At 39.3% G+C, this 22,455-nt stretch overlaps 1 protein-coding gene across 1 annotated transcript in view; it reads right to left on the bottom strand.

Annotated features, from left to right (window-relative positions):
• LOC124622274 (probable cytochrome P450 6a13) overlaps nt 1-22,455 on the bottom strand; it is a 229,452-nt gene that overhangs the window by 203,651 nt on the left and 3,346 nt on the right. The gene's annotated exons all lie outside the window — the stretch shown is intronic.

The following is a 22,455-nucleotide window of genomic DNA, read 5'->3' as shown; positions in this document are numbered from 1 at the left end:
GACGGCTGCTCAGATTGTCTCCCAAATAGTTTATATACACAAGGAACAGCAAAGAGCCTATAACACTTGAAACGTCCCCTTTGGAAAATTGTACAAGACTGTGCTTAAACTGACACGCAATAATACAGAGTTGAAGAAATTTTTCGTAATTACAATAACAAAGATATCAAATGCACACACTTATTGATACAATGTTAGTCAAAAGCAAAAATTTTCTCACAGTCCATAAAGACAGTCCTGTTCGTTCATCACAGTAAAATAGCAGTGTTTTTCTCAGTGTCTGAGCAGTAAAAGAAAATGCACACGGAAGTAGTGGATTTCTATGCAGTCTTAAAGAAGTAGTGTTGTCCTTCCAACGGAAAGACAGTGCTGACTCTTGGCATGAAGACAGGTAATGGGCCACAACAGAGCAAACCCACAGCGGAGTCAGTCGAAGTTTTGAAGAATATTGGTAGGTAGGTCATCACAGAGCAGACCCACTGCAGTCTTGGTAGAGATGACGGTATTGGTGGGCCATCAAAGATGCAGATCCACTATAGTCCTTGTAGAGATAATGGTATTGGTGGGCCATCAAAGATGCAGACCCACTGTAGTCCTTGTAGAGACGGCCAGCAGCCATCTGTTGCAACTATGCAGTTGCACAATCACCATCGAAGAGTCTTGCAGATAATATAGCAAGTCCATAACCACCACTTGTGCACTCACAAAGTTTTTGGAATTGTCCTTAGAACCAGCAATGCTGTTATCCAGTCCCTTGTTGAATTATTAACACACTTGCAAACACTAACAGTACCTACTTCTCACATATTGTGCAGTACTATGACCAACAGAAATGTGTGCAGTGAAATGAATGCTTACAAGTTACTTAATTTGATGAACTGGTGTCAATTACAATATTATAACATGAGAATACAATAACAAAGGTACAAAATACATCATTAAAGAACATAACAATACAGATAACATTTGTAGTAATAAAGGCTTTACAAAGGAATAGAAATATACATACACATCAGTGTTACAGGAATTATGACATAAATACATAAATAAAAGGTCATAATAACTATCTAAACATCAACATGAGCATTAAAACAAAACAGAATAAATAATGTCTAAACATCTTTACAAAGAAAATAACATAGTATTTGAAAAATTCTACAACATAAATCTTATTAGCTAAACACATAAAGACAGGAAAAACACAAATATACAAGAGTACACAAACACATAGCAGAATAACACAGGGGGAAAGGACAGGGTTTGTTTTCAGTGTAACATTTGGTACTGCAGTATTTTGCAAAAAAAACCTTTTTTTTCTTGGAGATCTCACTTCGTTCATCATTACTCCCAAAAAGTCCTATCTATACCTGCTTTCTGTACTTTTTTCGTGTAACTTCTCAATGCATTTCTTCCAATTCATCGCAACACATTCTCTTATATAGTCTACCCCTTCTTAAGCTAACTTAAATCTACTGAGCTCAGATGCTAAACTAAGGGACGAGGCAATGCAGCAACACAAAACAATTAACACAAACAGCAATGACAAAAAAAATGGAAATTGGCAAAGCAAGCAGCACTAAAATAAATTAGCAGAGCAATTGCAATATTACAACTAATATAATGCAATGTGCAGCAAACAATAAAAATAAATCAGTAGCAAAACTGCCTTAACAGAGTAATACAAAGTCAAATTCAGTAACACTATGCCTGGCAAACAGCAGCAGCAAATGCAATAACTTACATCTAAACATGACATAGCTCAAGCAGAAAAAAAAATTACAGTAAAAATGGCCATTTTTAATACCTATGTCACATCTTAACACTAGAGAGATGCATCACAAAAACTTACTCTGCACAAAAGTTACCAAGTCATTAAAAAAATTATTTATGCAATTCCTGTGAAGGAAAATGTCTATTTGTGCTCTCTTTTCTGAGAAAGTACATCATAAACGTATTCTTTACTGGGTCTGTAGACAGAAAATAGTTATATTAGTTCATCTATTAAATTTTATAATAACCAATGCTGCAGTGCAGCTAGAAACGAGATATTAAAGAAAATGAGCAAATATGTACAAAGGAAGGCATGAAACATCATTCATTAGCCATATGGCATTTCATAAGGTAGTAAAAAAAATCTCTCAACTAGAAATACAGTAGTCATAATCAGGTGTATAGACATAAAAATATTTCTCGTCATTTCATTAGGCATTTCAGTAAATATCATAAATTAAGAGCTCCACAGTGTTATCATATGTTTTCAAGTTTGAGCGTGTCGTATTTGCGACGCTTTCTACAAAGAAATGTCAATAGCGAGGATAATGGCCTCTTTTTTTCCTACCTGTGCCTCTGAAAGGCACACACTAATGGCTTTTTTTCAGGCGACTGTCACGCAGCTGAGTGCCCATGATGCATTACGTGCAGGTGGTCACTTAACTTTCTTACCAAAATATTTACGACAGTAGTTTCCGCTACAGTGGCAGTCTCATATAAAAAAATTTCACAGGCTGAGAATTTGTGTTGCAAATGAGTAGAAACAAAATCCTATAAATATAACAGTGTCCAAAAAATTTTCGCCGGCATTGTGATACATTCACGCATTTACACACATTTCATAGCTCTTAAAGTACGATTCTTGGATTCCAACAACCTTTTTCACAAGTCAGAGTCCCTAACCACTACTCATTATTTATATTTGTATTCGTTGACACTTCTTCAATATTTCATCATAATAAATACGTAGCATAATCAAATTCCTCATATATGGTAGCATCATCTTATTGATCATAAACATACCTCAACAGCATAATACACATCATAGTCATAAAAATAACATCATAACACCTCAGTCAAATCTCAAAAACGTCGTAGCTCTCTGCAATAATGTCAAAACCTAAAAAAAATTCTCTGCTCATTTCAATAGTGTCATCTATCTCAAACGTACTTTAAAAATCATGATCCCATACCAAATACATCATTCAAAGCTCTCATAGCATCACAGTGGTTCCAAAATATATGAAGGGTTCACACAGTACAGACAAAATACAATTTCATAAGTGTGAAGTTATCCAGCTGTGTAATTGCGTAAACATCTGTCACTGATGTAGCAAAAAAAAATGTTTGTCTCTCTCAATTAAATGATCAGATAGCTGTGTAATTCTGTCTTAGAGAAATATGGTACTGATGTGTAAAGTTGTATAAGCAAATACCATAGCTAGGGCTCCTTGTGCTTGCCAAACACATGATACACAAAGTAAGCGTGTACCCCCCTGAGGATTAATGTAATTATAACCTCAGGTGTTACAGATTACAGCAATGGAGTGAAATGTATCAAGGAAAACCTTTGTATCATTGTAATTCAAAAATCTTTAAAAATAAATGTTTTAAGTACAAAATTAATCACTCAAATACGTGTCCTGTAGCGCTAAATGTGCGTCTTGCTGTAAGATAACCTCTGTGGAAGTGTCGTAGTTATTGTCCTCCGAAAGCTAAGTTCTGCAGAAGCCAATGTACTTGCCTCATGATAAACAAAAGTGAAATGCTTTGTGTATAGATATCTTAGTTATTACGCTTATTGCCTTGATCAAGAAAGTACTGTGCTGTAACATATTGTTGTGCTACGAAAAAGGCAGTCTCATTGTAGCTATACCACAAAAGTTACTACTAAAACATGTTTTACTTTGCAGAATAATACAGAAAAACTGTGCAGATATAAAACAGAAACACTGCAAAAGCAACATCGAAAATTGTCACTCATTAGTAGTGTCGTGAAATAATCGTGTAGCTGTCAAATAAACTAACCACTGTGTCATCTGATATCTCTCAGAAAGTACTTTAAATCCAGAATGTATTTTCAAATAAACCAAAATGTTGCATTAAAATCTCATTAGCAGTACCGGTACACGTTCTAAGTATGTGAGCGTTATGGTCGTTACGTAATTGTGCCACTAACAAGCAAGAATGTACACACACAATAACACTGTGTCGTCTGTTCACTATAACAATGCATTCGTAATTACTGTCTAAATAAATTCTCTAGGTTCTTGACTGGATATTTAACTTCAAACATTGTTGCATGTTAACAGATTCTAAGTCTGACAAAGCATACTAGTAATGTAAAGTGAAAAGTTATATGACAAAGCCAAAGTTAAAAAGCAGATTATCTTTCAATAAACGGTTTTACATGTGAAATGTGGCGTAAACCTTTACCATTTTTAGAGCACAAAGTTTCAACTTCAAAGTAATTATCATGTGACATACGTCGATAAGGAATGGTAAAATTTTTCTCAAGGTTAGCGTCTATGTTATTTTTCTCTGAGCCAGCTGGCGCACACGGCTGCCTGTGGTGCGAGTCATTGTCTGTTCCTTTGTTGGCGTGCGTCGTTATTGGGATTTGGAGACCTAACTTCTACAAATTCACCTTGTCGAGAGGGCCCCGCCCTGTTTGAATCCCGCCAGTTCTGATGCAATTCAGGTCTGTTACGATCATATCGTCTGTCGTCATGTTGGTAGATTCTATAGTTTCTTTCTTGTCGGTCACGTGGTGGAGAATTTCTCCATGAATCGTAACTGCGCGCTTGACCGTTGCATCTAAAGTTATTCTGTCTCCTTTGATAATAATTATTTTGGTTCCCATAATGTCTGTTTCTCTGATTGTCTCTGTGATAGTCACTACTGGGGGGAGGTGATCTTTCCCTGTAATTATTACTACTCTGCCAACGGTTGTCATATGGGTGGTGTCTGTTTTGGTCACGATTTGTGTTGTGAGAATAGCCTTGTTGTGTCCAGTTATTATTTCTTTCATCAGGGAATTGCGACGGATGTGACCTGTAATTGTTGTGTTCCTGTTTTTGCGTTCCGCGATTGTCAGTGTCAATTTCTAATTCTTGTAAGAGTCCCTGAAAAGCTTCAATGTCGTCTTTGCAACGTCCTGCCAAAATAATATGTCGTAAATGTTCAGGTAATTTGATTAAGCAAATGCGGATGAGTTCTTAGGGGCTGTATTGGTTTGACAGGTACTGATTGTTGTGCAACATGTCTTCAAAATATTTCTCAAGACTGGAGAATTCAGATTGTTCGAAATGTTTCATCATTATGATGCCATGTTTTACTCAGTCTTGTGTAGCTTGAGACCAATATGCTGAGAGGAAGGCATGATAAAATTCTCCTTCACTGTGGCAATCGTGAATAACCGATCGCATTCTTACAGCTGGTTCATTCTCTAAATAGCCACACATAAATTCTAATCTGTGCTCTAATGACCAGTTGGGAGGAAAACAATGAGAGAATTGATGAAGCCACACTTGTGGATGAATGTCGTTGCCGGAATACTTAAATGGTTTGAATTTACGTGTAGTAATAAACAGCTTATAGTCAAAATCATCATGTCGGCGAGTCGCATATTGGTCATTGTTACGTCGTGTCGGCGGTTCCATCTCAAAATTTGGTGCACCTTGCCAATTTCTTTCATAATTTCCGAAATGCCCTGTGTTATTATTTTGTGACTTTTCCGTGTTTCTAAGTTCCTCTTCCCGTGTTGGAGCACGAGTGTCCTCTGAAATATGTAATTCTTGTATTACTTGTGCCAACTGATCTTGTACTTCCTGGATTTCTCTTTGTCCTGTGTATTGATTTGATTTTGATTTTGTTTGAATTTTCTAATTTGTTCATACTCTTCAGTGTCAGTGAAGGCTACAGGTCTTGTGTCAATCATCTCATCATCTACCTTTGTAGATAAATTATTTAGCTGATCCGAAAGTTCGACTACTTTCTCTGATAATGAACTAATTTCCTCCATGTGTCTTTCTGAACCAATTTTCAGAGTATCTACTGTGTCCTTTAAGTTTTCATGAGTTTTTGCAAGTTGCATAACCGAATCGGTAGATGCAGCTGAGTCAATTTTAGCTTGCAAGGTCTCATGATTTTCATGAACAATAGTTTGCAGTTCTTTTATGGATGCTTCGTGATTCTGTAATGCATTTTCATGCCGCGAAAAAATAGGTTGAAAATGCTCACAAATTTGTGTTTTTACGTCATTACAGACTTTTTGACATTTCGATTCGATGTTATGTAACTCATTAGTTAAATCTTCACGTGTTTGTTCAAGCGTGGTGTCTAACTTCCGAAGATTTTGTTCCATTGTGTCTAACTTTTGAATATTTTGTTCCATTGTGTCTAATTTTTGAAGCTTTTGCTGTGTTTGTCACCGATTTTGTTCCATTGTGTCTAACTTTTGAAGCTTTTGTCCCATTTGTTGCATTAATTGTAATAACAATGCACTGGTGTCTGAAACATGTTCCTCAGTGCTTTTCGGCAGTGAATTTGCACCGGCAACATTCACATTTTGACAAGCGGAAAATGTGTCTTGCCTCATTTGAGAAAACGGTGAGAACCCAAAACCTGAGTCTACAGTATTTGCAATATTGTGTTCTGTCATTCCCGATTCCTGAGGCGAGCTGTTGCCGACCGATCGATCGATAATGCTTCCCTGTTCACTACCTGCTTCACTGTCTACACCATTATTTGACGCCCGCTCCATTTCCCTATGCACAGTTACCAAATTACTACTTTGAATGTCTGTTAATTCATTACACAGTGGTGCTGGTAAGCTACGCTCGTCGTCACTATTATTTCTCAGTTTACTTTGGAGCCTAGTGTTACGTTTTTCACACGCCATTATTGTCACAATATTTCACACGATAACACAGAAAAGCACAATTTGAAGAGCAAAAATAAGAGAACACATTAACATAGCGCTGAAAATAATATCTAGTTAATTGCAAGCGCAGCTGCGAAATACTTGGTGCAAATCTACATGCATGCCACAACTGTTTTATTGTACAACAGTGAAAGACTGCAACTACAAAGGAGATTCTCTCTACAATTACGCGCTAGCAATAAACAAAAGCTACACTAATTACACAAACTACAAGAAAAAGTCAGAAGATTCCAGTGAGGTATCCTCGGCTAACGGTCGCCATATGAAACGTCCCCTATGGTAAATTGTACAAGACTGTGCTTAAAATGATATACAATATTTTTGGCGCAACGCAGTCTGACTTTCAGTAATCCCTACAAAAGAATGGCCCTGACTAACATTAACCTATACCTTTCACAAATCACTTACCTCACAAAAATCTTCGTTACTCGAACTACTGCAATACAGCGAGCGCCACTACTGCCCGCTAAAAAAAAGATTCGAACTACGGAAGGCACTAACTACTGATAGGCATAGTTAGCAAATGAAAGATTTTAATAGAGAACAAACAATGTATTTACCTTAATAGTGTTGAAAAATCGTAATATACATAGCAGTTCATGACATACAGTCTTACAAATTTCAAAACTCCGCCATTTCTCTCCCTACATCCACCACTGCTGGCGGCTCACCTCCAACTGCGCAACGCTACGCGCTGTTAACATCCAGCTGCCCAACACTACAATAGCCAACAACAATGCAAACCAGCCACAGACTGCACACAGCACAGCCAGTGATTTTCATATAGAGCGCTACATGGCGTTACCAATAAGAAAACCTAAACAGCCTACTTACACACTGCCTTCGGGAACACCAGAAATCACTTCTGTTTTACTCGATGAATTTCCGTCAATTACTATGAACTGTGACCCCTCTGACAGAAAATCACAAATCTAGTCATATAACTGAGACGATATTCCATAAGCACGCAATTTCACTACGAGCCACTTGTGTGGCACAGTGTCAAAAGCCTTCCGGAAATCCAAAAATACGGAATCGATCTGAAATCACTTGTCAATAGCACTCAAGACTTCATGCGAATAAAGAGCTAGTTGTGTTTCACAAGAACGATGTTTTCTAAACCCATGTTGACTGTGTGTCAATAGACCGTTTTCTTTGAGGTAATTCATAAAGTTTGAACACAAGATATGTTCTAAAATCCTGCTGCATATCGATGTTAACGATATGGGCCTGTAATTTAGCGGATTACTCCTACTACCTTTCTTGAATATTGGTGTGACCTGTGCAACTTTCCAGTCTGTGGGTACGGATCTTTCCTAGAGCGAACGGTTGTATATGATTGTTAAGTATGGAGCTAATGCAACACCATACTCCGAAAGGAACCTAATTAGTATACAGTCTGGACCAGAAGAATTGCTTTTATTGAGTTATTTAAGTTGCTTCCCTACTCCGATGATATTTACTTCTACGTTACTCATGTTGGTAGCTGTTCTCGATTCGAATTCTGGAATATTTACTTCGTCTTCTTTTGTGAAGACATTTCGGAAGGCGGCGTTTAGTAACTCTGCTTTGGCAGCACTGTCTTCGATAGTATCTCCATTGCTATCGCGCAGAGAAAGCATTGATTGTTTCTTGTCACTAACATACTTCACATACGACCAGAATATCTTTGGATTTCCTGCCAGGTTTAAAGACAAAGTTTCGTTTTGGTAACTGTTATAGGCATCTCGCGTTTTCCCTCCAAAAAATAATTCTTTCGTTTTGGGAGCGTTACATAAGAACTAAAGAAGATACCACATGATTAACTTTTATTAGTATATTTTATTTCATTCCGAGGCATGATCAGTTTCGGAGAAACTTCATTTTCAAGCGGCAGCCACATATACGAATGTGTGTGCGTAAATTGCGAAAAAGTGTACTCTTTATCTTACACGAAATACGGACAAGAATTTTATACAGAAAAGCTGAAAGTCGTAGAAGCCGATCTCGGGAAAGATATCAGAAAAAGATAAAATAAACCTATCTTTACAGTGGAGTAACAAAATTTACGGAACACTTTTAAGAATTTTGACTGGAACATACACTTTAAAGTTCTTAAGGTAGCAGCGATAAAATATAGGGTGTTCTTACAGAAACCAGACTGTAACAAGAGTTGTCGGATATGAAGAACTGACAATAGCCGAGATGCGAATGAGACAGTGATTGCCAATCTCCTATTTAATTCTATCTGTTCGTTGAGCAAGCAGTAAGGGGAACAGAGGAGAAATTTATAACAGGCATTAAATTTCAGGAAGAAGACAAAATAACTTGGAAATTTGTCAGTGACGTTGTAGTCTTGTTAGAGACTGAAAAGGAGTTGAGAGATCATTGAACGGCAGATTTAGGCTCCTGGAAAGAAGCTGTCAGATGAATATGAAAGGCTAATGGAATGCAGTCGAATTAAATTTGCCGATGGTAAGGGAATCAGGAAATGAGACATTAAAAGTAGTTAATCAGTTTTGCTTTTTGAGAAGGAAAATCACTGTCACCGAAGAAGAAATGATATAAGAAACTGGCTGGCAGTAGCAAGGAAACCACGTTTGAGAAAGAGAAATTAGTTAACACTGAATATATATTTAAATGTTAGAAATTCTTTCCCAACGATATTTGTTCTGAGTGTAGCTTTAAACGGAAATTAAACGTGAATGATAAACTGTTTACACAAAATAAGAATACAAAGTTTTGAAATGTTGTGCGACAGAAGGTTGCTGAAGTGTTTGGCGTCATTGGCCGGGAGGCCCCTTACGGGGCAGGTCCGGCCGCCTTGGTGCAGGTCTTATTAAATTCGACGCCACATTGGGCGACCTGCACGCCTGAGGGAGATGAAATGATAATGAAGACAACACAACACCCAGTCGCTGACTGGAGAAAATCCGCGACCCAGCCGGGAATCGAATCCGGGCCCGTAGGACGGCAATCAGTCTTGCTGACCACTCAGCTATCGGGGCGGACATTCGAGCAGATATGCAGAGAATATAACGTGGAGTGCTGCTCCCGACTAGTCTTTGGACTGAAGACCGCAACGTTAACAACAACATCAACAAGGAGGAACCGACCATGACCTCTGGAGCTGATATGACGTGCTCGTGCAAATAAAGATTACTGATCCAGAACAGAAGTGGTCACAAGTATCTGTTTATCAAAACGGGGCAACGAGGACATGAATAGTAGTTAGTGGTCCGAACTTCAGGACCAAGTGTCGGAATAGTGAAATTTTTTTTTTCCTGGCCGTGTAGCTCCAGTTCTCCCTCAGAGATTCCAGAAAAATAACGCTACACCAAGTGACAGCCCGCTTGGTAAAGGGAATAGGACCGTAAGATGCTGAACCTCGACAATTTCCAAATATAAAACAAATGAATTGGTGTTTGCTGTTTCTTAAATCAAATTACCGTAATTGTCTACCTACGGTGTGACAAATTTCACCACAATATATCGGCGCAGTGGCACAGGTCATCAGTTTACTAGAGCTGTAGTCATGAGTTCAGTGGGAAGCCGAACTGGCAGAGCCCTGCGCAGTCTTAGAGGAAACTACTTGCACAAATGTTCTCCAAACAAAGGCTGCAAACATGTATGCACTCAAATGGTCCTTGCTTCGGAATTGACCATGCCTAATTAAACGTAACTGGTACGTACTAGAAACTGAAGCGTCATTCTGGTTTCTCTGGTGTCGGTTCCCGTCCACAATATTTGCTTTCAGAATACAAGATCCCATCTTTAGAGAGTTCCTCCTCCGCTCCCAATGAGTTTATGGACTTTGGCGATGGCTGTCCCGTCTCTAATGTCCTCGATGTCGACGGGACGTTAAACTCAAACTTCCTTCCTTCCTTCCTTCCTCCGACACCTGTCACGGCGTCAAGGACGCAGTAAAAGGTCGAAAAACAGTACTGTATTAACAAACCGAGGGAGAGCACACAAAGACGTAGCATTTTCAGAAAGGGGAATAATCACTATACGTTTACCACAGGAGTATATATTAGATCCACTTTTGTTCTTGATATATATGCTTAACTGATTTATTATATATATACAGAAGGAAGAAATAATTCCCTTTGCTGCCGATCCATCTATTACAATAATGCTTAATGGAGGAACTTCAACACTAGGATATTTAATATTTAAATAAAATAATTAGTTTGTGGTCTTCTGGAAATGGATTGCACCAGACGTAGACAAAACACATGTAATGTTATATTGCACAAGGTCTGATCCCCCTGTTATAAATATTGTTTAAGGTTAAATCAATAAATGAAACAGAATACTCTAAATTCATACCTGTTTATACTAATAATAACCTTAACCAGAAGCCACATACAATACAGATCGTAAACTTTAGACGTTTATGTTATGAATAACATTACATTTTGACGGACATAAATATCACATGGTTGAAGTGATTTTCTCATTTTCAGTCACAAATGCAGTATAACTCTGAGGGAAGAAGTGTTTGCTGCACAGAATCGCGTAATAAGGGTAATGTGGTTGTTGTAACTTCCTTTGTACGCTTTGTGGTTCGTTAGTGGGTACAGCAGTGAGGAACAGATGCGATTCGTGGACTGATAACTCAGGTATTAGTTTATCCTACATCTAATGTCAAGTAGTAGTAATACATAACTTTGTTTGCTGTAGTTGCAGCTCAGTTGCTAGCAGTAGATTGGAATGTTGAAATATATACAGATACAAAGATTTACAATTGAGTCAGTCTTCTATACAATACTGCTCCTTTGAAATGTGCCCGAATATCCACGGAAATCTAGAAAATGTTATGAAATGGCAAACACTTAAAATGGGCTCTGTCGATCGATGTTTGAACTTAAAGAGACCCACCATGGAGCCACAGAGAGCAGCTGCTTGCGTATCATCGGCTTCGGCGTAAGCGTGTATGGCAGCGCTATCGTGCTGGGGAGGCGGCGGTAGGAAACGTGGCTGGTGACACGCGTGTTTTAAAGTAAGGCCGACCGGGTGGCGACCGATATCGCAGTGGTATCCACTCTAGAACTTCTTGTAACAGGTTGTCGAGTAGTTGGGCATACTAGCACACAACACACAGTCTGTATACTCCATTATGAACTTAGTTATCGACAATCACAGTTCAAAATCATCAGTGACATTCGCAATTATTACACCAGAAGAAGACAAGACTTACAGTGTCCATCACATACCCTTGGTATCGGACAGAAAGGATCGAATTACATATTAAATATTGTAAGGTGGTGTGGTCTCCTGACCTTCATTTCTTACATATTCCGTCCTCAAAATCGTATTCTGCACATCAAGACGCTTCATTCGATTCCAAACTCGATAAGGTAGAGTCAATTTTGTATGAATTCATGTAAGCGATATGCAAATCTAATAAGTAATTCGCAAATGTGCACCGAGTTTGAAAAAGTCGAGGCCACAGGAATTTTCGTTCTAAAGAGGAAACCAGCTCTCTGGGAAGACCGTCCCTTCACAGGGATGGGTCAACAACATACCTACTTCGGCCGAAGCGACCACCCAGAGAGAAGACAGCTTTTGCTGGAGCAAAGGGATAACGACCCTCATGTTCGAGTTAAAAGTAAATACCGCTACAATGTGTGGAAGCGCCCAGAAGACGCATTTTTTCATGGACTGACTGCGTAGTTATGGAGTTCTCACAGGAGCACACTATACACCTAATGGAGATGCTACAGATTTCCGCATTGGTCGACTCAAAGGAAACGTCATTCTCCCATTTAAAAGAGCAACGCTGATTGGCGGAATATTTCTGATGCAAATAGCCAGAGGAGTGAGGGAAGGCAGCGAATGATATACCCTTGCAACTTTTCCAGAACAAGGGGCCGTTCCGTTGTCGCTCTTGGAGCGGGTACACGTAACGAGGGCGAGTGCGCTCGTACGTATACGCAAAGAGCGAGGAACAAAGTCTCTCCTCAGTACTTCACTGGGAGAGCACCTCTGTCATTAACGAATCAGAGTGATACTCTATACTGAGTCGCTTGCGATTAAGCGTTGTTCACTGTGTTGGCCGCCACACTTATTGTGCGGTGTGAACATGGACAGAGTGCTAGTTAAACGCCTGCGAGCGAATATTGAGTGGCATCGCTGCGGACTGGTTATCTGACCAGTGTACCACACCAATAGGTAGACTAGGGGCCCCATCTGTCCTCCATAACAGTACACTTCATCACATTTCTCACACAACAGCCTTGACCGTACCTAGAAAAGTTATTCAAGTTCTGTAGGTGCGGCTCTCAGCCATTCTGCCGAGTAAATAACATTCTTAAAGAAAAGGAGAAAAGAAGCGTTCCATACTTTGTAAAATAATAGCATTCCTATCCATAAGAGGCTAACTACTGTTCCAAAAAGAACCTGGAAATTTATTATTTTATAAGAAAATGTTTTACTTGATTTCTCAGAATTTTTTGCAATAAATAATATTTTTCGTTCGTTTGATGTTTTTCTTACACTAACTAACAATACTCCAGTACCCAAGTATTCAACTAGTTACATAAGAATATATAGAATATTTTTGTGTCTTTTCATCACAGTGGACGACTCCAGAAGATATTTGTTGCTGAATGTGTTTCAAGCAGTTCTTGTTGGTACATTAGGAGCGTCTGTCTGACTTATGTAGTAGTGTGAGGTGGAAATTGTTTCTTGCAGCACAACTTGACAAAATAAAACCCACACACTCACAATATTTTCCCGTTTTCTGCTGCACAATGATTTTCAATAGCTCGTCATTTACGTGCGACAAATCTCTTATCGACTGTTTGTCATTTACAAGCAGTTCTGCAATATAAAAAACAGTTTTCTGTATAAAATTATAAAATATAAGTTACATGGCTTACGTCTATTTTCGTAGATATTTACATAGTTAAGTGCTACAAGACAGTGTCTTACAGTGTCTGCTGAGACTGTTTATCAGTTTCCGTGCTATTAAGGCTTGTCACAAGTTTATATATTCTGTGCACTTTTCTGTTTGCAATTAAGTTCGTTTGACAGCACAGTACCCTCGAATGACATATTTAGGAAGTTACGATTCATATTAGCCAAATTTCAGTGATAATGGTTCCACACATAAAGACATTATTCCATGTTGTCATGTGCTGTGCGAAGATGTACTTTGTGTTGCGAGTCTAACACACGGATATGAAAATAAGGGGAGGTGGCGCTACAGCCTTAAGCTGTACGTTGTTTTGAAGACGGCGCCGCCGTGTTAGGCGCCCCAGAACATTAGCCTAGTATATTTTACATGGAGACTGTTTACGGTTATGTTCTGTTCGCTCTTTCTGTCGTGTGGTCATAAGAGTTCATTTAAATAGTAAATGTTGCAGTGCTTACAATGAAACATAACGCCAAGAAGCCGTTTTCAAATGTTTCTCTGTTATTAGAGGTGCGTTTTATCCAGCGTATGACGTATTTGCCCTCATAAATGTAGCTTTCTTTTTGTTTATACATTTAAAATAACAAAGAAGAAAAGTATGTGATAAAAATAGAGTGCTTTCTTAGTTCCTCTTTTACGGTATTTGCGTCGATAGCTGATGAATCTAGAACATTGAAATCAATGCTTGTTTGCTTATTGGTAGATTCTCAATTCTTACGGTTTCATCTTTTAAATCATATCCATAACATGTTTTATGTTCACATTCGCAAACAAAGAAAACTTAACTAATGTGTGAAATGAGAATATAAATAAGCAAGGCATACGGTCATGACTTGTGGGTGTCAATAAAGTGAAATATTCTTGAAATGTAGAAGGAACAAAACTACATAGAGGTATATTTTCCATGCGGAATTGAGTTATTGTTTTATTAGACTGTCAGTGCGACAGTGTCTCTGTAGGTTACATATTTTTTCACTTTGAAATCTTCATTCAGTGTGTAGCCAATAACAGCAAAACACGTGAATTCGTTTTTGAAAACATTCTTCAGCGATCTGCAATTCAATGAAGCATCAAAACGACTATTTACAGTGGTGAGCAGAACGTATGAGACTGCCTCCAATATACAGAAGAATGGAAAAGAAAATTGAGAATATGTCAGGCGACGATTAGTTTGGCTTCAGCAAAGGTAAAGGACAAGAGAGGCAATTCTCACGTTGCGGTTGATAATGGAGGCAAGAGTGAAGCATAATCAAGACGCATTCATAGGATTTATTTACATGGAAAACGCGTTCCACAAGAAAAATGTTTCGAGATGTTCGAAATTCTCAGGAAAGTAGGGGTAAGCTACAGAGAGAAGAGGGTAATATAAAATACGTACGAGGACCGAGAGGCAACAAAAAGACTGTAAGACAAAGAACGAAATGCTCGGATTAAAAAAGGGCGTAAGACAGGGATGCAGTCTTTCGCGCCTACTGTTCTGACTATGTATCGAAGAAGCAATGACGGTGATAAAAGAAAGGTTCACGATTGTGATTAAAATTTAGTGTGAAAGAGTATTCTTAACATCAAAACTGATGATCACGAAGTAGGCTAAGTTAAGGAATTCTGCTACGCAGGCAGTTTCAGAGGGAGCACTGGGCAATGGTTGAGTGAAACAGGGGAAAGGAATACAGTAGAAGACGAATGGATAGCTTGAAGTAGCGAAGGCAGCAAAGAATCAAAAGACAAGGGCTGGTAGAAATCCTTGGATAGCACAGGAGATATTGAATTTAACTGGTGAAAGGAGAAATTTAAAAATTCAACAAATGAAGCAGACGAAAGAGAATAAAAATAGCTAAAAATGAGATTGACAGGAAGTGCTAAATAGCTTAGCAGGAATGGGTAGGGGGCATATGAAATGATTTAGAAGCGTATTTCACCATGGGAAAGACAGAGACCGCCAATAGGAAAATTAAAGAGGCCTTTGGAGAAAAAAGATGCGGCTGCATGAATATCAAGAACTCAGGTGGAAAACCAGTACTAATCAAAGAATGGAAAGCTTAGAGGTGGAAGAAGCATATAGAAGGTCTATAGAAGGGAAACTTGAAGGAAATATTACAGACATGTAAGAGGACGTAGATGAAGAGATATAATACTGCGAGAAGAATTTGGCAGAGCACTGAGATACGAAATGGAAACAAGGGCCCGGGAGTAGGCAATATTCCGTCAGGACTACTGATTGCCTTTGAACGGCCAGCCATGATAAAACTCTTCAATCTGGTGAGCAAGAGATATGGGACAGGCGAAATACTCTCACTCTTAAAGAAGAATGTAATAATTCCGATTCCAAAGAAATCAGTTGCTAATGGGTGGGAAATTAGAGAAATATCGGTTTAAAAAGTGATGGTTGAAAATACTGGCCCGAAGAATTCTTTACAGAAGAAAGTAGGAACACGCGCGGCAATACTGACCTTACAACTTATCTCAGTAAGTAGGTTAAGGGAAAACAAACCTATGTTCGTAACATTTGTAGACAATTTTGGCTGCAATACTATCTTTGAAATTCTGAACGTAGCTACTGTAAAACACAGGGAGCGAAAGCTGTTTACAATTTATAAAGAAACCATACGGCAGTTATAAGCATCGAGCGGCATGAAAGGGAAGCATTGGATGAGAATGGTGTGAGACAGGGTTTTAGCATATCTCGAATGACACTCAACCTGCACGTTGAACAAGAACTTAAGGAAACCAAAGAATAATTTAGAATAGGAATTAAATCCCATGGAGAAGAGATTAAAACTTTGAGGTTTCCTGATGACATTCTAAATCTGTCAGAAATAGTAAATGACTTGGAAGAGCGGCTGAATGGAATGGACAGTGCCTTGAAAGGAAGATATGAGGCGAAGGGAAAGGTTTGGAAACGAGGAACTTAAAATAAAAGATGCTATTTGGGCAGCAAAGTAGCTGATGGTGGCCAAAGTAGAGAGGATATAAAACGTAGACTGGCAATGGCACGAAAAACGTTGCTACTGTCGAATACTGACTAAAGTGTTAAGAAGACCTTTCTGAAGGTATTTGTCTGGAGTCCAACCATATATGGAAGAGAACATGGATGACAAACATTTTAGTCAAGAAATGAGTAGAAGCTTTTAAAATGTGGTGCTGTAGAAGAGTGTATGGAGTGTAGCCATGTATGGAAGTGAAACATGGACGATAAATAGTTTGGACAAGAAGAGAATAGAAGCTTTCGACATGTGGTGCTACAGAAGAATGCTGAAGATTAGATGGGTAGATTCAATAACTAATGAGGAGGTATTGAACAGAATTGGGGAGAAGAGGATTTTGTGGCACAACTTGACAAGAAGAAGAGACTGGTTGGTAGGACATGTTCTGAGGCATCAAGGGATCACAAATTTAGCATTGGAGGGCAGCGTGGAGGGTAAAAATCGTAGAGGGAGACCAAGAGATGAATACACTAAGCAGATTCAGAAGGATGTAGGTTGCAGTAAGTACTGGGAGATGAAGAAGCTTGCACAGGATAGAGTAGCATGGAGAGCTGCATCAAACCAGTCTCAGGACTGAAGATCACAACAACAACAGAAGAGTGCTGAAGAGGGTGGGTAGACCACGTAACTAATGAGGAGGTACAGAACAGGATTGGGAAAACAAGAAATTTGTGGCACAGCTTCACTAAAAATAGAGATCGGTTGCTTGGACACATTCGTGGCTTTCAAGGAATCGCCAATTCAGTATTGGGATGAAGTGTGGGGGTAAAAGTTGTAGAGGGATACCAAGATAGCCGGTCGGAGTGGCCGAACGATTCTAGGCGCTACAGTCTGGAACCGCGCGACCCCTACGGTCGCAGGTTCCAATCCTACCGTGGGCATGGATGTGTGTGATGTCCTTAGGTTAGTTAGGTTTAAGTAGTTCTAAGTTCTAGGAAACTGATGACTTCAGAAGTTGAGTCCTATAGTGTTCAGAGCCATTTGAACCATTTGATATCAAGAGATAAATGTACCAAGCAGATTAAGAAGGATGTAGGTTGGTGTAGTTATTCTGAGATGAAGACGCTAGCACGGATAGAGCTGCAGCAAACCAGTTCAAATGGTTCAAATGGCTCTGAACACTATGGAACTCAACATCTGAGGTCATCAGTCCCCTAAACTTAGAACTACTTAAACCTAACTAACCTAAGGACATCACATACATCCATGCCCGAGCCAGGATTCGAACCTGCGACCGTAGCGGTCGCGCGGTTCCGGACTGAAGGGCCTAGAACCTCTCGGCCACCGTGGCCGGCAGCAAATCAGCCTACAGAGTGAAGACCGCAACAGCGGCAGCAGCAACAACAACAAAGCAGAAAAATAACCCATTATGGATGAAGCAAGGAAGAAATAAAAAAAACAACAGTATACTATTGGCAAAAGAGGCATTCTTTGCCAAGAGAAGTCTACTAGTATCAAACATAGGCCTTAATGTGAGGAAGTATCTGAGAACGTACGTTTGGAGCAAAACATTGTACAGCAGTGAAACATTGACTATGGGAAAACTGGAAAAGAAGAGAATCGAAAATTTGAGATGTGGTGTTACAGAAGAATGTTGCAAGTTAGGTGGATCATAAGGTAAGGAATGAGGAGGTTCGCCGCAGAATAGGCAAGGAAAGAGCTATGTGGAAAAACTGATAAGGTTCAAAATGGTTCAAATGGCTCTGAGCACTATGGGACTTAACATCTGTGGTCATCAGTCCCCTAGAACTTAGAACTACTTAAACCTAACTAACCTAAGGACATCACACACATCCATGCCCGAGGCAGGATTCGAACCTGCGACCGTAGCGGTCACGCGGTTCCAGGCTGTAGCGCCTAGAACCGCACGGCCACACCGGCCGGCAACTGATAAGGGGCAGGATGGTAGGTTACTTATATGGATATGGATATGTCCGAAAGAACAGATACCATATCCATATGAGTATATAGTTCTGGCAACACCGGCCATGACCTTCTTCTTGTGTGCGGATGCACACATATTCCGGATCTTTTACGGGACTTGGTAAGAATGTGTGTGTTGGGGTGGGACACTACGAATGTAGTGTGTGGACATACAAGGTGAGAATGTGGGTCTCGCGGGAGGCGTGCGCCAGATAGTCCCTGCAGTCACACTATCCTCTGCGCCCTCGGTGGCTCAGATGGATAGAGCGTCTTCCATGTAAGCAGGATATCCCGGGTTCGAGTCCCGGTCGGGGCACGCATTTTCACCTGCCCCCTTGATATATATCAACGCCTGAAGCAGCTGAAGGTATTAATATAATTCTAATTAGGATGATAGGACGTCCTTAAGAGATTATGGAAAAACTTCCATTGTACTAGAGGGCGCTTCAGAATGTAAAAAGCTGAAGAGGAAGACAGAGATTGGAATACGTTCAGCAAATAATTGAGGTCGCAGGTTATAAGTGGTATTCTGAGGTGAAAACGTTGGTACAGGAGAGAAGACTGATGGCTCACAAAGAAAATGTCACCAGTAGGCTTCTCTGATTTTATTAATGAGTAATTACGGCCTTACCGCAGTGGTAACACCGGCTCCCATAAAATCACCGAAATTAAGCGCTGTCGGGCTGGTCCAGCACTTGGATGGGTGACTATACAGTCTGCCGGGCGCTGTTGGCAAGCGGGATGCGTTAAGCCCGTGTGAGGCAAACTGAGGAGCTACTTGATCGAGAAGTAACGGCTCCGTTCTCGTAAACTTACAAGCGGCCGGGAGAGCGGTTTGTTGACCACATGCCCCTCCATATCCGCATCCCGTGACGTCTGTGGGCTGAGGATGACACGGCGGCAGGTCGGTACCGTTGGGCCTTCATGGCCTGTGCGGGCGGAATTTAGTTTATTAACGATCAATTAAACTAATAACTACTATAGCAGCATGTGCAAAAGATCTCATTGTGAATAAAGGAATAGTCTCAATAGCCTAGAACCCGTAAAATGAATATTTTCCTTCGAGTATGTATCTCATTTTTTTAAGCAATGATAACCTAACATCCACATCGTGGCCGTGCTCATTACGCAGGTGTTTCCCATACATTTTAATACATTTTTAATTAACAGCATACAGTTTCACACTTGGTTTTCACATTAAGTTACTGTATCTGTTTAAAAGTAGCATATTTGCTTCATTTCTCAGGATATTTCTTACCAGGACCACTCTGTCTCAGTTTTTAAGGAATTGCTCACACATTGTAAACGAAGTTCGAACTGTTACATTGTTTAGTAATGGAGCAAAGGCCGATACAAAACTGCGCCTCAGTGTGCATGCGAAATACGCCGGAAAATGAGTTTTTCTCGGTAAGTTAAGCAGAAACACCCATGTGTTACTGTTGCGGAGATTGTGCATTAAGTTATTCATTAAGTGAAATGAAGCTATCAAAAACGCAAAAAGGTTACAGTCCTTGAGTCACATTACAGTTGAACGATTGTAAGTGCTTACGATTGAGATGTTTTCGGAATGTTTCATTTAAAGAAAGGAATAGATAAATAGAGAAATGCAATCAAATGGCTTCCCGTGTTATACAAAACTCACATGACTGGATTTATCGGTCTAAATCCTATATTACTAAGAAGACCAAAGAAAAGTCCAGATGAATCTACATGTCATGGTTCTTTCTTGGTCTGTAAGATACCTATTAACAGAGATGTACGAATACAGGATATTCAGGTATGTGAACTAACATTCTTGGCATTGCATGGCATCACCAACAAACGTCTTTACTCTTAGAAAGGCATTCGCAACTACAAGGAAAGTAGATGTGGAGACTGAGGAAAACATAACTCTAGACTAAAACTTACAGAAGAAACCGTATCTAAAGTGCGTCATCGTATTATACAGTTACTGAGGGGCCGGAAATCATATTGCAGCATTCACGATAGCAAATGGTTGTATTAACCAGCGTAAGTTAGTATTCGGTAGTTAGTGTCTGTTATATTCAGAGAAAAATCTTTCAGACACTGTGTCATACGAAAAACATGGACTGATTTTTGTGACGAAGTACAACATAAGCTTTGGGTACTTCAGAACTGACACCTATTCAATGTGTGACAAATTTGTTCTAACCTTGATTGACAGATAAACAACGAGAAAGATGCAACTGAGATAGAAGTTTTGCAAAAGTGGACACAACATCTAACGACTTATGAACTGCATAAGAGGAAACCGGATATGTCTTACGAGGATAAACGTTCCTAACGTTTGAAGTCCAGAAAATCCATGATTAAGAAAGCAATCTGTATGGATAACCATAAAAATCTTCCACTTCGTAGTATTTCAACCAATGAAGCTTATTATCGCAGGCAGCTATCATTTTATTCGTTCAGTACTCATTTGCTTTCTTGTGGGGAATCTGTATTTTATACATATGACAAAACACTTTCCGACAGAGGACATGATGAAGTGTTTTCAATGTCGTGGCATTTCTGTTCAGAAATTGTGCCTGGATCTGTGTGTGAACTCAATGTATTCTATCATTCCAGTTTCGAGCAGAATAAAAACATCCTGAAGTAATGCTTTGGGGTAATTAAGATGATGGACATCGTGTTCAACCTATTGACGTCATGGAAATTGTCCTTATTGTTTCTGTTTACTTCATGGCGTCGCGAGACGCTGAAAATTACCCTTTCCCTTTCAATTAGTCAGTAAAATTTTCTAAATACTGCTTGTGTCTTAGTTCTTCTTGTTCATTAAGAATTTTGCTGGTATTGCGTCTTAAAAGAGAAAAGGTAATTTTCGGTGCGTCACGATGACAAGAAATAAATAAAAAACAGTAGAAGCCTCAACACAAAGCAAATATATGGAAGCGTAAAATATTTTGAAGTTTGTATATAGCTATCATCACTGAACTTCCGCAAATATGAATTATAAATTTAGTGCAAACACATTCTGTGTCATTGGAGTGGATTGTGCCGTCAAACGAACTTAACTGCAAATAAATAAATAAATAAAAATAAAAACAAAATGAAAAATAAAAGGTCTCAAGAAACACTTCAAGATACTGCCATGTGACACTTAAAAATGTTAATATCCATGAAAATAAAAAAATAAACGTAAGCCATATAACCCATCTAACATACATTTGTAGTTCCATACGAAAAAAACTGTATTGTATGTTCAAATGGTTCAAATGGCTCTGAGCACTATGCGACTTAACTTCTGAGGTCATCCGTCGCCTGGAACTTAGAACTAATTAAACCTAACTAACCTAAGGACATTACACACATCCATGCCCATGGCGGGATTCGAACCTGCGACCGTAGCGGACGCTCGGCTCCAGACTGTAGCGCCTAGAACCGCACGGCCACTCCGGCCGACCTACTGTATACTGCAGAATTACTTGGAAATGGCAGACTGCCGGTACGATACTCGTACGTAAATAACGAGTTATGAAATCATTGTGGAGCAGAAAACGGGAAAATATAATAGGACAATTAGTGATCTAATGCGTCCTATTGGCCTATCTGAAAAGAAGCTTTTAGCAAGAAGTGCAGTGTTCATCCATAACAAACTTTGCCCATGTATCCAGTGACGGAAAGAACTTAATAGATGCCGTGATAAATTAACGACAAACACATAATTGAAGACATGTGGGTTTTGACAACATAATAAATTCTGATTAGCTAGTAATATGATTTTGTGTGTGTGTGTGTGTGGTTGTCTTTTTTTTTGGTGGAGGGAACACGGCGGACACTGAACATAGTGTAATACAAATCACTATATGAAGGAAAAAGACTTTCGAGTACCTTGTAAATTGACAGCATGTCACTGAGACAGAGTTTTATCGTAGCAAAAAGGTAATTTAGGAATGAGAAAATGCCTTGTT

This window comes from Schistocerca americana, chromosome 7 (assembly GCF_021461395.2).
Source record: "Schistocerca americana isolate TAMUIC-IGC-003095 chromosome 7, iqSchAmer2.1, whole genome shotgun sequence".
NCBI lineage: Eukaryota > Metazoa > Arthropoda > Insecta > Orthoptera > Acrididae > Schistocerca > Schistocerca americana.
This window is presented reverse-complemented; position numbering and strand designations above follow the sequence as displayed.